Here is a 12,304-nt window from a genome sequence, read left to right as displayed (position 1 = left end):
TTAAAAAAACAGGATAGTTGGAGAAATGGCAGAAAGGAGCAGGCCAAATTGATCAGTGGGACACCTCTTCTTTATAAGGAGAGGCGAAATTGTTTGGGACTTTCTAAATTGGGATGGGGAGGTAACTAGGGTGAGGGGGCCTGATATTTATGAAATCACAACTAAGATATTGTAGCGTGGAGTGCTCATCTTTTTAGCTTTCCTGCCACCCCATTTCTGCTCCCATCTGTCAGCCAGCATCCCCTGATCATGGAGCATGCACAGAACACATTAGGAACATAGATGGCTGCCATACTGAGTAAGGCCCTTTGAGTCATCTAACTCAAGACTGTCTACACAGGCAACAGTCTGGGTTCATTTAGAGGTTATTTTTTCCTTTAAAAAAATGCTACAAATCTTTGGGTTCCTCCCCGCTACCTGCTCTTCTTTAGCGATCACTCATAGCTGAGTAAGATTGTCTTCCATGAATATGGTCTTAACAGTGTGTCCATAAGTGACTGTGGAGTCCAATTCCAGCTAATACTTTATCGACCTAAGGACTGACACCTGAGCTATATTAATATTTAGGTTGAGGCATGGTGGGGAGAAAGTGAATATTTTTACCCCACCAACTCCCTCCTAACATTAGGACTCAAAGCAACCCAGAAGAACAACAGACAAAAGAGAGTTATTATTCATCAAAAAACACAATTAATGTATGGAACCCCTTACCATAAGACCTGGTAATGGCCACTAGCTATCACAGCAGAGAGCTATGGATAGTTGTATTCATTCCTGGGAATCTGTCCAATTCTTTATAAAAGTTGATGGTACTGTATTCCCTAAGCTAATTACATATATGCTACAAAGTAACTGAGACTCAATTTTATATATATATAAGCTAAACAAAAAGAAGATGTTTTAAGGATTTATCCTACAATATTCTCTCTGGTGCAGTGAATATTTCATAAATCATGAGCAACAGCTGTCTAAGTTGATTGATGAGTAGAAGAAAACCACTCAGGAGGTCAAGCTGAGCAATCTAAGTTTGTGCTTTTATTTTATTCTCTCCCTGCTCCCCATTTCTTCCATCTAGTACAAAAGTCTAATACAAGACAACTTTCCTGTTTTTCTCAAAAACTGCCAGACCATGTGGCTCAATTAGTGTTCTTGAAATGGAAAGGCATTGTGCTGGGCAGCAATGCCCTCCTATCGTCACTTTTTCATCTCCTTCTCTTCAAAATCTATCTGTGCTCCCCAGATGTTATTTCAGTCATTATGCATTTTGAAAAGAGAACCATGCAGTGATTTTCTGATGCCGTTGTGGTAGTATAAGATAACATGAAAGGAAAAGCAATTTTCAAGAAACTCTACTTATAGCTTTGCTTCACTGTCTGAGATTCTACGAAAATGTATAAAAATAGAATGTAATTTCTAGTGGTTCAAAAGATGGGTGGCACCTTACTCTCTAAACTACCTGCTCTAAAAATGTTTATTGGGACTATTACACAGAGGCTGACGTGCAGAGAAGCCCACTAATCTCCCTTTCCTTTCCTCTTATCATGCAGCCCCCTTACCCAAGGAGTATGAATGGGACTAAGAATAATGCTTTCTTTGGTTCCTAAGAAAACTTCCTTGCCAGGGCAGTCCGTTCACCTTGAAACAACAACAAGTAGTCCATGAAGTTGGGATAGCTCAGTTGGTTGAGCATGAGACTCTTAATCTCAGGGTTGTGAGTTCAAGCCTTACATTGGGTAAAAAAATCCCTGCATTGCAGGGGTTGGTTTGGATGACATTCATGGTCCCTTCAAACTCTATGATAGGGCAAGAAGCTGAATGCAACATAAATATATATATATTTAATAATATTTATTAAAAATTTTCAAATATAACAGAAAAGAAAAACATCCAAATTTAAGGCCTTATTTTCAATGTCATCTTTCCAGGACTTCCCCTCCCCTCCCCCTCTTGTATTCCAATTCTTTCAAATAGATTCAGCAAATTCTTACCCCAAGTTTTAAAGTTATTATCATTAACCCAATTTAAAAAAATATTTTCCCATCCCCTAAAATCGACCTGTTCCCTTCCACGAGTTCCCCTCTTTAGTATACAATACAGATTAACATAAAAAAAATAGAAAAAAGAATAAAATGTAGTTTAACACCCTTTGGATTCCAAATTTCCCTCCCCCCTTTCCCGGTTGCGTTCCCAATGTCCGTCAATGTCTACTGTCGTCCTGGAGCTCCCACATCTAAGCCATAATCCTTCACCAGTCCGCTTTGCCGTCTTTTTAATAGTCTTTGCCGTCTTTTGGTCATCTTTGATTTCGAATGTCCAATCTTGGAAGGGGTCTATCTTCCAACTTTGTCCAGTTCTTGTTGTTCTTGTTGTTCTCTCTTCTCTTTTTTTTTTCCCCCCTGCTCTCCTGCACAAATGTTCTAATTCCAAAAAGCTTGTAATTCCTCTACAGAGGCTTTGTTATTCAGGAACAAAACATTACGTCAAGTCCCTTCCATTCTTCAATAGATAAATCTATTGTCTCCTTTAGTGTGTAGACCTCTGTAGACAAAATAGTGTTCCATTTCTGCAGTTTCCCAGGAGATAAAGAGTCCGATTCAAATTCCATGCCAGCAATACTTGTAATGACCCACCACTCCTCTAGAGGGATAATAATAACTCAGTTTCCTTCCCGATCACACCCACCAGTCAAAGTAACTTATTATTCCTTGTTTTAAACAGTTTATATCCAATTTATAACAAATGTAACCAGCAAAGTCCTCGTAACAAAGTTCTCTTTTTGTTCTTCAGTTTTGGCAGCTCCTTTGACAGCTGTCAAAACCTCTATTTCTCCTCTCCCGGCGCTCTCACGGATCGCTCCCGGGGTTTTTCGGGGGGGGGGTTGTATTTTAATTCACATTCCACTTTTCTCCTCCAGCCCAGCTTATAATTTTCCATCGCGAAATTGATAACTTTATCAAAAAAAGGTTGCACTAGATCTTAGTTGTCAGGTCTTTTGCTTTAGCTCCTCTACAACAGGGGGGAGGCTGACTTCCTTTTTGCACCTCCCCCGCTCGCTCCGAATTTAAGAAAAAATTTGTTCCCCTTTTTAATCCAAGTTCCAATTACTCACGGGTTAAGTCCAGATTTTCAATGGAAGAAGTCAGCGCTCTCCGCCAAATGGCATGCGGCTTCACTCGGCAGGGGAAGCGGAGGACTCACAGCACCACCACCCCCCTGTCACCCACTCCGTAGCCTTTAAAAAGGCTCCTTCGCGTGGTCGGGGGGGCGCAAACGGTGCCCGCCGAGTCACCATGCCCATGGGTTTCAGCGCCCATGGTTTTTGAGGGTCCCCGCGTCGCCGGCGCGGTAGAACCCAGCCCCTGCCGAGCAGGCTCCCTCCGGAGCTCGGAGGGAGTCCGCCATTTGGCGATGGCGCCAACCCGGAAGTCCCTGAATGCAACATATAACTTATACTCTGATTATCACAATAACTGGTCTCTACACCTCAAACAGGATACTGTACAACTGGAACAGGGTGACGAATAAGTGCTTCTCAAGCTATCTGAGATGGTGGACTAGCAACGCCCCCACACAATATGCCAAACACTGGTATCATGTTTGGTCCCTGAAGTGCACCATCCAACCTGGGCTCTGATGGTGTCGCCTTTGAGTAGCACTGACCTAAATGGGGCTGGAGCAATTCCTTGATGATGACGCATTTGCAACATTTGGGGCTTTTTCATTTATTAAAGGCTTAAGTAAGGAGTAACGTACTAGGTAAAGGTAAAGGGACCCCTGACCATTAGGTCCAGTCATGGCCGACTCTGGGGTTGCGGCGCTCATCTCGCTTTATTGGCCGAGGGAGCCGGCGTACAGCTTCCGGGTCATGTGGCCAACATGACTAAGCTGCTTCTGGCGAACCAGAGCAGCGCACGGAAATGCCGTTTACCTTCCCGCCAGAGCGATACCTATTTATCTACTTGCACTTTGACGTGCTTTCTAACGGCTAGGTGGGCAGGAGCTGGGACCGAGCAACGGGTGCTCACCCCGTCACGGGGATTAGAACCACCAACCTTCTGATCGGCAAGTCCTAGGCTCTGTGGTTTAACCCACAGCGCCACAACGTACTAGTGAGACATAAATTATGCACTGAGTGGCGAAAAGAAATTAGAGCTTTCCTCCCTCTCTCATAATAGCAGAACCAGGCTCATCCAGTTAACTTGACTATTGGAAGATTCAGAACAAACAAAACAAAGTACATCTTCACTGAGTTTAACTATGGAAGTCACCACCCAAAAGATGTAGTAGTAATGGATGCCAACTTGAGTAGCTTTAAGTGGTGCAGCAGTAAAACTGCTAGCACATGTGCAAAGCTAAGCAGGGTCCGGTATGGTTTCAAATTGGATGGGGGACCAAGTGTTGAGATTTCTGCATTGCAGGGAGTTGGACTAGATGACCCTCAGGGTACCTTCCAACTCTACAATTCTATGATTCTATGAAAAAGGGATTAGACTGATCAATGTCTATGTAGTCATTATGCCAAGATACTACGTCTAGTATCAGAGGTGGTACACTGTTGAAATCTGAATGCCAGTTGCTGGGCAACAGGAGCAGGAGAGCCCTGTTGTGCTCATGTCCTGCTTGCAGGCCTCTCACAGGCATCTGGCTGGCTACTCTGAGAAATAGATGGGCATTTGTTCTGATCTTGTAAAGCTCTTATGTTTGTAGGATGACCAGAAATGTGGGGATCAGGAGTTCAAATTCACAAACACAATCTGAATTCTATCTACTCACAACAGTTATTGTGATGCATGCATGCTGGACACCTGCACAGAATTGTCTAATAATAATCTGAAGGACATTTGGTTCAATCCTCTGTAAATGCAACAGTGTTATCCACATTAAGCACCCTTTACAAACTAGCTGGTATGATCAAGGCTGCAGCGTGTTCAAATTGTAAGCAGAAGCAAACATGGTGCACTATACAACTTTGTTTTCAAGCTTCAAGTAACAGCACCCATGAGACATGCATATATATATTGCACCTGCAGATGCTCAAGGGGTTTAATTCAGATTTTGAAATATTCCCATAATTGCTTGCATGGTTTACTAACCATTCTATGCGTAGGAAACACCACAGTCAGCAGTTAATTGTGCAGAATCAAAATATCAAGTAAGCTGCATGGAAACACTGATAGCATAAAGAAGATAGATAGCTCACAGGGCAGTTTTCCATCTGTATGTATAACTACATATATAATATCAATTATCTTCTCCTTTCCAAAATTATTACCATTTCAGTGCATATGCTTGGATAGATAGCAGAATTACCCTCTGTAATGAGTGCAATCTGGTTCATAGAAACTTTAGGCCTAGTTCCACAAACAGCTGTTGAGGCGGTAAACCTAGGTCCAGACTGTGCAGGTATGAACTCACATGACTGAATTCTCCTTCCCCAATTTACATTAAATCCACAGGGAATTTTTTGTATGAAGGATCATTTAATCATGTACTCCCATCTGCAGTTTAAGGTAGTACAGTTCAGACAGAGGTTCACTACCTTATCTGTTGTTGTTTTTGGAAGAAGCAAGCCTTAGTGTGCTACCAGTGAAGGATGGCATATGAACTTGATCAGAAGCTGCCAAATGTATGCACTTTGCACAAAACTAGCTGTCTAGTCCTGTTATGTCGGGTGAGTTTCAGTTAGTAAGGCTTGAGGGTGCAGACAAGGTGCTTGAATTGGTCAGGGCAGCCACTTGCCCCCTTGGCTGATAAAAACTAGCAGGCAGGGGGCAGCTGGCTGGGCCAGGGAGATAATTAATGCCTCCTTGTGAGAGGCAGTGGTCCCTGCCTGCTTCAAGCAGGCAATGGTAAAGCCCCTCCTCAACAACCCCTCCCTGGATTCAGAAAATCTAAGTAATTATACTGGCCAGTTACCAATATCCCTTTCTTGGGCAAGGTTCTTGAGTGGGTGGTTGCAGACTAGACCCAGGTGCTCTTGGAGGAAAACGGTTTTCTAGATTCATTTCAATCAGGGTTTAAGCTGGGTTTTAGCACAGAAACTGCTTTGGTCACCCTGTATGATGATTTCTGTCGGGGGGGACGGACGGACATGTTCTTGTTCATTCTCCTTGACCTCTCAGTGGCTTATCATACCATCAACCATGATATCCTCTGGATTGGCTCTTTGCTTTAGGGCTGGGTGACACTGTTTTGCGGCAGTTCCAGTCCTCCTACTTGGGTGGTTGTTTCCAGAGAGTGATGCTTTGGGGGGGTGCTCTTCAGTTCCATGGAACCTTTAATGTGGGGTTCCTCAGGGTTCTATTTTATCCCCCGCTGTTTAATATCTACATGAAACCACTGAGTGGGGTCATCAGGAGTTTTGGAGAACGCTAGCAGCAGTATGCTGATAACACACAGCTCTACTTTTCCTTTACATCTGCAAGTGTGGCAGTGGATGTACTGGACCGTTTTCTTGCCTTGGCAATGGGCTGGATGAGAGCCAATAAACCGATGCTCAATCCAGGTAAAACTGAGGCACTGTTAGTGGGTGGCTCCTTAGACCAGATGGATGGGACTTGATGGAGTTACAATCCCTCTGAAGAAGCAAGTATGCAGCTAGAAGGTTCTTCTGGATCCACTGCTGTCACTTGAGGCTCAGGTGGCCTTGGTGGCATGGAATGTCTTCCATCAGCTTCAGCTGGTGGACCAGCGCCCTGTCTGGTGTCATGGCTGGATGCAGAGGAGTGGTGAGAGGCACAAGCTGGGGAACCCCCAGGGGAAGAAGGCTCAGAGCCAGGGGATTGATGGTGGGACAACAATGAGTGGTCAAGAGGGAGCAGATTGGGGGGAGGTGGTGTTGGAAGCTGACGAGGTAACAGGGTTTAGTGAGCAGGAAGAGCTCTGTCTATGAAGCACTGCATCACAACTAAGGCTTCTTATTATTGTATGAGCTCTCTGTTGTTGACAGAAAAAGCATTTCAGACCTTATCTGTTTGACCTTGTATGACAGATAATAGCCACTATGCAGGAAATCACAAAGGTTTGACTGTCCATGCTTTTCTCATTTTCCAGTACGCTATGATCACAAGGAAAGTAACTTTCAACCAAATGCTATTTGGCCTGCCATGTAAATAGCAATAAGCTGCAGCAACTATCAGTGCCAGTTCTGTATCAGCCAAGGAATGAGTGGCATGGCTGTGTGACACAGGACATGCTGTATTTCACAAGAACACTATCAATGAACACTCCAAGTAACTGTCATCCTTTCACGATCTCATTAAATGAGGTATTCCAACTGCTAAGGCAAATGCATCTCTCAGTCTAATACAACGGACACAAAACCACACCAACTGTTGTGGCACACTACATAAACTTACTCAGGTAGTTGAAACCATTTGCCATTTGCCCTAATAACCCAAAATAGTCATAAGGTGAAAGCAATTGGCTTGCATTATATTTATGAATCTGGATTTACTTTTCTCACCTATGTATAGAAAGTAAAAGCTAAGCAGAGAATAAAAGAAGTTCTTCAAGTTTGGGTTCATACGTTTGTTGTTGTTGTTTAGATTTGTATACCGCCCTATACCCATTAGATCTGAGAGTGTTTCACAACATAAAAATACACAAAATACATAATTTATATTATTTATAGTGTGCGCGTGAGGACGGGCCTCTGCCTAGAAGAGATTGCAATTTAAAACTTGCCTATGGCAGGGAAGTAATGACTTGGGTAAACAGGGCAGCAGTATATGATTCTTTCTGTTGCATGTGCTCTGACTTAGGCCGCTTTCACACCATACATTTAAAAGCTCTATGATACAGTGGTACCTCGGGTTACAGACGCTTCAGGTTACAGATTCCGCTAACCCAGAAATAGTACCTCGGGTTAAGAACTTTGCTTCAGGATGAGAACAGAAATCGTGCTGCGGCGGCACAGCGGCAGCAGGAGGTCCCATTAGCTAAAGTGGTACCTCAGGTTAAGAACAGTTTCAGGTTAAGAATGGACCCCCAGAACGAATTAAGTTCTTAAACCGAGGTACCACTGTACTACTCTAAACAGTTGTGGCTTCCCCCAAAGAATTCTGGAAGCTGTAGATTACTAAGGGTGATGAGAGTTGTTAGGAGACTCCTACACTTCTCACAGGGCTACCATTCCCTGTGAAGAGGGATTGACTGTTAAACCACTCTGTGAATTGTAGCTCTGTGAAGGGAATTGGTGTCTCCTATGTACCACTACACATTTATTTTACAACCTTGGGATCAGTCCTTAAAACCAGCCATTTAGCATGTTAAAACCATTAGTCAAAAACTGGGTAAAATCATGGCCTTTAGATAATGTGTGCATAGCCCATTTTTCTGCAAGTGATTTTCCCTGGCTTGCCCCACATTATGCAAATCCTCCTTTGAAATTAGAAAATCACAGTTCTGTAACTATGTAACCTATATAACAGGGTAATAGAATGGGTAATGATGCATTAAGTAGTCTTGTGTAATAGCCCATTTAAAAAGGAATAGTCATAGAGGAAATATCTGCATGCTGTACATTACTTAAAGCGCTTAAACTGCTAAAGCCCAAAGGTGTATTGGAGGTGTCTCTCTAAATCTCCTAACACAGAAATTATGAATGTGTGTTCATTGCATTTAATAAGGGTTTAGTTTCCAATCACAGTTTATTTTGTGGCCCAAACATTCAATGAATACTTAAATGGAAAACAGCAGACAATCTATTTCATGCTACATACATTTGGAGTTTAAATGAACTGAGGCCATCATCAGCTACTGATTCTCATAAATGCAAAGTCCATGTCCCATTTTACAATTACTGCCAAGGGAGCTCTCGACTTTGCCTGCATAGGTCTAAATGAGCTTTTCAAGTCAGATGAAACTGCTGCAATTCTACATTTCTGTAACCAATATCATATGCTTTAAAAAAAAAATCCACTTGTGTCTATTGGATTTCTATAGAAGCCTTGTTCATATTGCACTGATGAATTGCTGAATTATAGAGAGACACAGCGTTAGCAATTTACTGTTACACTGTAATAATTCAGGAACAACTTACCAAAAGCATCAAGTTCAAAACATATTTAAAAGGCTATTAGCTAATAAATTACAGATCTTTAGTGTCTACAATACCCAACACTGCTGCATTTATGTCAATGCCCTTTTAAAATGCTCCAGCATCAACTGAAATTGGCAATAGAAGTATTCAGGAGTTCTTTGGCTCCCAGTACGTTTCCGAGCACAATTCAAAGTGTTGGTGCTGACCTTTAAAGCCCTAAACGGCCTCGGTCCAGTATACCTGAAGGAGCGTCTCCACCCCCATCATTCTACCCGGACACTGAGGTCCAGCACCGAGGGCCTTCTGGCGGTTCCCTCACTGCGAGAAGTCAAGTTACAGGGAACCAGGCAGAGGGCCTTCTCGGTAGTGGCGCCCTCCCTGTGGAATGCCCTCCCACCAGATGTCAAAGAGAACAACAACTACCAGACTTTTAGAAGACATCTGAAGGCAGCCCTGTTTAGGGATGCTTTTAATGTTTGATGTATCATAGTATTTTAATATTCTTTTGGAAGCCGCCCAGAGTGGCTGGGGAGGCCCAGCCAGATGGGCGGGGTATAAATAATAAATTATTATTATTATTATTATTATTTATTTTCTAAAAATGTTTGCTGTTTTATCACTGGGATCAACGGAATGGAATAATCAACAGACTAATTAATTAACAGGCCAGTTATGTTTTTACTCTTTTATGCAAGGACATTTCTTTCTCAGTTTTTCACAGTACATAAGCAGACACCTCAATATTCTAGAAACAGGAACATCTGCCCAGGCCTTGAAAGGAATCTCAAGATTCCTGCAAATTTTATGTTATTGACCTCATAACTACTTTCCCCTCAAGCAGTCTTGACTCTTTGAGAAATGCATTGTTTTGACAAAAAGCAGAGTTTGTATCATTAACATAATATTTTAGGTTTAAAAATGTCTTATAACTGACTATACACTACTAGAATGTCAATGAAATTTATGTTTCTTGCTCTCTGCCACCTGTTTAGACTTGGTTCTTGTAAACTGTGTTGGGAATAATTTTATCATATCCATACTTCCCATATAGCATCTATGACTTAGCTGGACCATAAAGAAGGCTGATGGCCGAAGAACTGATGCTTTTGAATTATGGCGCTGGAGGAGACTCTTGAGAGTCCCATGGACTACAAGAAGATCAAACTGATCCATTCTTAAGGAAATCAGCCCTGAGTGCTCGCTGGAAGGACAGATCGTGAAGCTGAGGCTCCAATATTTCGGCCACCTCATGAGAAGAGAAGACTCCCTGGAAAAGACCCTGATGCTGGGTAAGATAGAGAGCACAAGGAGAAGGGGACGACAGAGGACGAGATGGCTGGACAGTGTTCTCGAAGCTACCAGCATGAGTTTGACCAAAATGCGGGAGGCAGTGGAAGACAGGAGTGCCTGGTGTGCTCTGGTCCATGGGGTCACGAAGAGTCGGACACGACTAAACAACAACAACAATGACTTAGCTGGAGTTAGAAACTTTGCCTCCCCTGCTTTTATAACTTAAATACAATAAATTCATTTTTCCTGTCTGAGGGTTTGTATTTGTTGCATGGAACCAATATTTAGGGGAGAGGGGAGCCAATATGTTGTTTCAGCATGCAAAGGGCAACAGTTTTTCTGCCACTCATTGCTACATGATGAAAAACTGAATCATAGTTATAATTCTGATAATAATTCCTGAAAAGAAGTATTGCAGTGATTAAATACTGAAAATCCTAGATATTCAATCTGTAATATTTTACTTACAAATATTTTCTGAGCGATGAAGTCACCCTGTAGATGATTTGTAGAGGAACAAAGATGCACATCCATTGATAAATTTGAGAATGTGTCAACATACAGACACTTTGCAACACACCTCGTGTTGTAATCCTGCACTCAGTTATGCAATTTTCAGACTGTAGATGTTAGTATTTTGCAGAGTACAAAAGACTGACAGCAATAATTGATGCTCCCATTATTTTCCTTTCAGTAATAGAAATCTGTGTAAGCCAAATGTTTTTAGTATATGAAGAACAGGACTTGGCATAGATAGGGTAGTTTCAAATCCTAACCAATGAGCTCATCAACATTTTTTTCTCTCTCTCTTTCACACATACACACAGAGATATCTCTTTGAAATGAGAATGATGATAGTTATGTCATGCATTGGAGACCAAGCGCTATACATGTGATAAATAATAGCAAAATTCAGTCAAGCAAGAAAATCAGAATGACACAAGACATAAAGCCTAGTTTTCTTACAAGACAGACCACTTACAGATTTTCTCTTGTAAATCTTAACCATCCAAAGAATTGTGTTCCCTCTCTCAGATATTAAACTACATTTGTTCTTCTACAGTTATCATAGAAATATGACACAAGTCAGCTATCAACAGTGGTCAGATTACGACATCTTGGGGACATGCATATGAAATGTAAAACAATATTAGATTACATATTCTGCAGTAGCAGAGATAAAACCATTGTCGTGGAAACTGTCATGAATTACTGTTGGTTAAAGTTTCTTGCTAGTTCTTACCCTATGTCTGACTCAACAGATGATTTCAGAAACATACTCATTATATTTCTGCCTGAAACACATTTACACTGAAAAGTAATCAACCCCATTTGATTTAGACAAGAATTTTCTTCCAAGTAAAAGCTTTGAAATGTCACTTTTCTGTTTTGAACTTCAGAAAAGTCCCAAATTAGTTTAAATTAGGCCACCATAGTATATCTACTATAGATAAAGCAGTACTAAAAACCTAAATACGTTCAACTAAAAATCATTTGCAGTATTTTAATGTTCCCTGCCCAATCAGAGTTGGGAAGTGGAGTCTCAGAGCTCCCCCTTGTGAGCTTTAAGGGTTCACAACATGGAACCAGACAGAGACAGCCTTGAGTCGCATGACCTATCTTCTGAGCTTTAGTCTACCTGTGGGCACCTGTACATATGGGCTGGGGTGTGCTGCTATTTTTGGAAGATGCATTACACCATATTGTCTCTTCTGTCATGGTGACAGGAAAGGACCATAATTCAGTTGTAGAGCATCTGCTTTGCAAGCAAAAGTTCCCAGGTTCAACTTGGGCATTTCCAGATAGATGAGGAAATGTCCCTTACCTGAAAGCCTGGAAAGTTGCTGCTGGCCGTTGTTGACAATACTAAGCTAGATGAATCATTGATCTGACTCAATATAAGGCAGCTTTCTATGTTCCTATGACATGGCTGGTGCAGATGTTGCTCCTAAGTGTATATAGGTAGGGAGA

At 41.9% G+C, this 12,304-nt stretch overlaps 1 protein-coding gene and 1 long non-coding RNA gene across 3 annotated transcripts in view; one reads left to right on the top strand and one right to left on the bottom strand.

Annotated features, from left to right (window-relative positions):
- The window catches only part of TMCC3 (transmembrane and coiled-coil domain family 3), a 99,841-nt gene that overhangs the window by 44,741 nt on the left and 42,796 nt on the right, over positions 1-12,304 (bottom strand). The window lies entirely within an intron of this gene.
- On the top strand, positions 4,125-10,584 carry LOC309351012. The gene is made up of 2 exons (XR_014160644.1): positions 4,125-7,267; positions 10,095-10,584. It is a non-coding gene; the product is annotated as an uncharacterized lncRNA (long non-coding RNA).

This window comes from Podarcis erhardii (assembly GCF_964252035.2).
Source record: "Podarcis erhardii genome assembly, chromosome: 10".
Classification (NCBI taxonomy): Eukaryota; Metazoa; Chordata; class Lepidosauria; order Squamata; family Lacertidae; genus Podarcis; species Podarcis erhardii.
Note: the sequence above shows the minus strand (reverse complement) of the source record. Positions and strands in the feature narration are given on the sequence as shown.